Source organism: Vipera berus (assembly GCF_964194415.1).
Source record: "Vipera berus genome assembly, chromosome: 2".
NCBI classification, from domain to species: domain Eukaryota; kingdom Metazoa; phylum Chordata; class Lepidosauria; order Squamata; family Viperidae; genus Vipera; species Vipera berus.
In genome coordinates, this window is record NC_138203.1 from 56,807,698 (window position 1) to 56,813,799 (window position 6,102).

The 6,102-nt window shown below is 36.0% G+C and overlaps 1 protein-coding gene across 1 annotated transcript in view; it reads left to right on the forward strand.

Annotated features, from left to right (window-relative positions):
- Positions 1-5,709: 5,709 nt before the first annotated feature.
- The window catches only part of GRAMD2B (GRAM domain containing 2B), a 45,706-nt gene continuing 45,313 nt past the window's right edge, over positions 5,710-6,102 (forward strand). Inside the window, exon 1 of the mRNA XM_081320284.1 lies at positions 5,710-6,102. This exon is cut by the window's right edge and continues 893 nt beyond it. The gene's annotated coding sequence lies outside the window, so the exon portion shown is untranslated.

Consider the following 6,102-nt stretch of genomic DNA (forward strand, 5'->3'; position numbering starts at 1 on the left):
TGGAGAAATAAACCTGTTCTTAGTACATTTCAATGTTGGGCATATTCATTCATAAGTCTCTTTCATTCAATTTCTTCATTAATCTACTTTTTAAAAATTTCTTTGACATCATGTTTCTTGAGCAATGATGGATTGGAACTACTGTGGTGACTTTCATTCATCTCTACAGATAACACTTCTGGTAGTAGATCAGGATTAGAATGTCACACTAAAGGCAAAATGCAATTTTGTTAATCGTCTAGATGGGCCTTTGGAGTATAGATAGCTGGAATGAATAGCTGTGCTACATTTGCTTTTCAGGGATATGTTTTACTGCATCCATAATACATAGGGTATTAAGACTACATAATAATACAGCTACTATTGATTCTCATACTTGCGTAACAGGATCTTTTTACAGAATAAAAGCTCACAGTTTGAGATTTTCCATTCACATTCACTGCTCAATTTCCTATTTATCTTTTATAAGATTCTGTAAGCTTGAAACATAAGGTCACATCAAACCATTAATGTTTTAATGAAAATTAAATGGGAATAGTGCAGTTCACCACTCCAAACTCTAGAGAATCTTTTTTCTTTAGAAATGTTTCATAGCTCCATTAATTCTTCTGTGACATTACTAGTTCACTTTTTTTTCATTTAAGATTTGCATATCAGGAAGTTAATGCTGGTTTTATATATTTAAGAAAGACGCATCAGCTTGAACTGGGAAAATTTGTTTGGCAGCAGAAAGCTACTCCTGTGCTGAACAGGAGAGAAGGGAAAAATTATTATAGGCATGAGAAATCTATATACTACTAATCTGCTACATATGCATAAAAATCTAGTTTCCATTACTCCTGTGGAATTTAAATTTTCATGGCGTTCAGACCAGTTTTATTCACGAAGTTGTGGCCATTGCAGTATTCCTGGGGTCACATGATCACAATTTCCGATGCTCACTGCCAGCTTCCCACAAGCAAAATCAATGGGGAAGTTGGCAGGAAGATGGTAGTCACTTCAGCCCCCATTGTTTTGTTGCACAGCCATGCTCATTATATTTATCTGTTTAGGTAAGTAAATATTGACTTATTAATGAAGTTTGTTTGCCACTACAATTAGTTTTCTGTTTATGACATATAGTCTTAGACTTGATCAAAGGACCATCCAGCATTGGGGTGAAAAAAATATATAGTTGGCCTAAAAATTAAGGTTCATTCTGGTCACATCAGACTTCTTTGTCTCAAAGGATGACAAGGTCACAGGTTGTCTAGATGATTGGATTCCACTTTATTATAGGGCCAAGTTAACAGCATCTTGCAAGCTAAAATTGCAAATTTCCCACTGCCACTATTAACTGCTTGGTACATTAGGACACGTCCCACTTTCCATCTCAGACAGTTAAGCCACTGGGAGCTAGTACCTCTCTTGTCTGATTGTTTCCTAGGCAACATTTCTTCCTCTGTTCCCCAAGGTCAACCACACATTCCATCACACAGGGATTTCTAGTAATCATATATTATGATTTCCCTATCCGGAAAAAATCGGTACATCTACTCCAGGAAGATGTTCTATTTGAATGGGCCTGGCATTTTTAATATGGAGTAAATGCTGTAGTTATCACAAAACATCAATAAATATGTAAATGCAGTCCTTACCTACATGTGGTTACATGATGTGGAACAGGCTATGGGACTGCATGCACATCTTCTGAAATCTTTTTAAGTCTTGGTTAAATGAAAACTTGCTTAGCCTTAACTCATGATTACTTCAGTGAGATACTGCACAGTAGGACAGTTAATTCATTCAAAAAATAGAAATGGCACGCTAGCAGAAGGCAAGCAGCCTGATCCCATGGGCTAGTCTTCCCAGAAAGATAGTGATCATATATGTTGGATAACATCTACATCCATTATACTGATCCATAATTAATACAATGACCACTATTTCAAGCCAGAATATGAATGCACACTTTTCCACCTCCAAAACTTGAATTCATTTTTGTCTTTTTTAGGAATTTAATATTTGCATATTCTAGACAACTGTAAGCTAAATAAATTACTGTTTTTCACACATTATATACTTTTGCCAGCTCCTGGTTATACTATACGAAACGCTGGCAGTCTGCACCCTCTACTCCATGGAGAGCATCTTAAGGATTGTTGTAAATCTGCTGTTCATAACATTCAACTTCCTAAGGGAAGATACATATTTAGATGGAATTCATGTGAACACAGTAAATCATTCATAACAAAGATAAAGATAACTGCACTTAGACTGTTTTATTGAACTGACAGTAGGGAACTGAGCACTTTTTCCAGCATCCCAGTTCTTTATTAAGCAAAAAGTAAAGCAAACCCACAAAGAATGAAATGATAGCATGAAAGTTACCAAGTCTTACTAAAGGATGATTAAAATGTAGAATGATTAATCTTCAGATTAAATAAATTTATATTGGGCAATGTAAGAGAAAATGAGTTTCCTACAGCAGTCTTTATGCCAAAAGTTCTTGTAGCTTTAAGGGGGGGAAAATGCAACAGAAGAACAAGCTACAAAAAATGCAAGTTAAGATTTGTAACTTATACTGCTTTTCCTTTAGTAAAATTATGTTAGTGGATTAAATAGCCCAAGTTGTTTTTCACAACCGTTTTATCTGGCAATCATATTTTTAAAAATTAGTTCCTTTAATAATTTCATAAAATATCCATTGTTTACATTTGTTGATTATATTTTTTCTATTAATTTGATGAAACTAGCATGAAAATTGGTATTAGTTAGCAGGATAGCACATTTTTGCCATAAATAATTAATGTGACAAACTGGCAATGTACTCCTGCCAGACTTCCTGGCCCAACCATTCTCATGGTAGCCATTTTTCGTGACTACTAAAATAGCTTTATTTCTTCTTTTCTTTAATTGGTTTATATTCTGGCCAAAGCAGAGTGCACTGAATTTTCATTCATTTTTTCCCCCAAGTTCTAGTGTGACTTTGGACCAATCATTGTCTTTCAGTCCAACCTAACTCACTGAGTGGCAACTGTGGAGAAAAAAAAATCATTGCACCACATTGGCTATTCACAAAATTGCCCATGTATTCACTGGCTGGAAAACAAACATTGCCTTGGGAACTTAAACCTGGAGAATATGCAGCAAGGGCAAAATGAATAGTGTGTATACATAATAAAAGAATAACTACATTTAAGCAAAAATAGCTTCCATTCCTATATACTATATATATCACACAGCAAGACAAATATAAATTTTTAGAGTACAGTATTTAAAGTTTATGTTTATAAACACTGTAAATCAAAGTGCAAAGAAGGAGAAAGAGAAACCAAATACTTACATATACTATTTTTAGTAGATTATTTTTTCTGCTTATTTTTTTCTTCTCTTTTAGCATTTACAAATAACAACATGGTGGAGATTTTGGGACTGATCTCAAAGATTTATAATCTTTTTCATATCATAAAAATAACTTAATAATCTTTGTCTGATGTGTTCAATCTTTATTAACTTTATACTAAGCACTAGTTGTATAACCTCAGTAATTTTCTTTGCCTATTTATTGAAATATTTTTGAAAATTCTATCTTTATTTTAAATAAATATTGCATACTCTTGCTTCTGAATGAAAATATTTTTTTAAAAAAATACTATTTGATCTAGTCCAATTTAGCTAATGCCATGTGACTATAAATGTTTTTTGGTAAATTAATTTGATAACAATATAATGCAAATAGTGCCAGTGATTTTGGTTCAATCCCAAGTATTGGTATCTGGTAGTATTTGCTAGAACAAGATGATTTAAATAGTTATATCCAATTTGTATCACAATTGTAATATTGTGTTCTTGCATATTATGATTCCTCCTAAAAATTGGTGAGTCAGTATTTTAAGAAAATATAGTTTCACAAGTGTGTATAATTCTTTCCACCCTCTTTCTGCATTAAACTAAATCTTTTTAACTTGCATGAAAATTTACACTTAAATGTGTAAATATATGTCAAATTTACTTTCATCCATTTTTAAATTTATTTTGATGTGTTTTAAGCCAGGAAATGTCAGGCCAATCAGAACTGACAGAGCTGCAAGATTTCTAAGCTGTGTTAGTCTGTGAAACATAGATCAGATCAGTCCATATATAAATTTAGTGAGATTGGATTCCTCATCTGTTTCCATTTAAAACCCATGTCATAGCTACCAAAAGCTAGGAGAGGACCCCAGTGGGTCTATACTGCCCTTACAATCTCAAAACTGCAGGGATTTATTAGTATGATGAGTGAGAATCATGAGCACAATGCAAAATGGTGACCTACTCAACTCCAGGAGATTCAGATTACGTCAGAATGCTAACTTGAATTCCAGTAGCATTTCACAATTTTTAAACTGTATTTCACAGCTATACCTTCATAAAGTGGCCTAGAAGTAAGAAAAGGGGGCAGCTACTCTAAATCACATAATCCTAACAGGAAGCATACAAAAGATTTGAAAACTTTATGGCTCACTGACTTAACAGATACACAGAAACTTGGTGACTTTAAGATGTATGGACTTCAATTCCCAGAATCCCCCTAGTTGACTAGGGGATTGTGGGAATTAAAGTCCACACATCTTAAAGTTGTTCAAACTGAGAAACACTGACATAGACTAATAACAAGCTATGTGTTGTCTTACTACTCTTAAGACAATAGTAGCTCTAAACCAGATATATTTTTTTTAGCCTAATGCCCCTCTCTCCAAATGTTTGGACTAAAACTCTCAAAATGCCCAATTTACTTGGCCAACCATTCTGGAACATTAGGCCAACCTAATGTTACTATCGGTAGTGTTTGACTTATAATCATTCATTTAGTGACCATTTGAAATTACAATGGCACAGAAAAAAGTGACTTATGACCATTTTTCACGCAAGAGTTGCAGCATCCCCATGGACACGTGATCAAAATTCAGGCACTTAGCAACTGGCATGTATTTATGACAGTTGCACTGTCCTGGGGTCATGTGATCTCCATTTGTAACCTACCCAGCCTGCTTCTGTCAAGCAAAGTCAATGGGGGAAGCTGGAATCACTTAACTACCCTGTGATTCACAACATCTGCAGTGATCCGTTTAACGGTGACAAAAAGTTCGTAAAATGGGGCAAAACTCACTTAACTCACTTGCTTAGCAACAGAAATTTTGAGCTTAATTGTGGTCATAAGTCAAGGACTACCTGTAGAATTTATGTAGCTTAGGGCTGAACTTTTAGGTTCTTTATATTCTCTGAGCCTGGTCCTCTAAATACCCCCGGGTTCAAGGACACCAGAAACCCAACTGTTAGAAGGTTTCCAATCAGAGAAAGCCACCTGAAACAATACCATCTCAGGGGCTGCCACAAAGAAGAGGGAGCCAAGCTATTCTCCAAAGCACCTGAAAGCAGGACAAGAAGCAACGGATGGAAACTGGTCAAGGAGAGAAGCAACCTAGAACTAAGGAGAAACTTCCTGACAGTTAGAACAACTAACCAGTGGAACAACCTGCCTCCAGAGGTGGTGAATGCTCCAACACTGGAAGTTTTTAAGAAGAGACTGGACAGCCATTTGTCTGAAATGGTATAGGGCTTCCTGCCTGAGCAGGGGGTTGGACTAGATGACCTCCAAGGTCCCTTCCAACTTCTTCTTCTTCTCCTTGCTTGGAACCTGTAGGTTACCTGCCTCAAGCCCTTCCATACAGGAGAACTGAATCACTCCCCACCTATTCTTCAAATCAGCAGAAAACTTGCCCAATCTGAAATTTCCTGTTCCCAACTCTCTGCCACTGTTTCAAGCCAAGCGGTCAGGTGAGCCCTACCTAGGTGAAATCAACCAACAGGAACCAAAGGCCTTTTTTCCCTTCTCCTCTTATTGCTATTCCCACATGAAACATTCAGGAGTCCTTTTGTTTTCGTAAGCCACCAAGTGACAATAGCCGAAACATCCAGCTGTGAATCATTTCAGCTCCGTAATAAGCCTTAGAGCCACCCAAGGTGCCTGAAGAGAGTCCTGTCCAGAGCTAGGATCAGGCCAAACGACCTTCCACCTTTTTTTTTCTCCACTCCCACATTTCACGTCCGGCAGATTTTTTAAAAAAAATAAAATAAAAT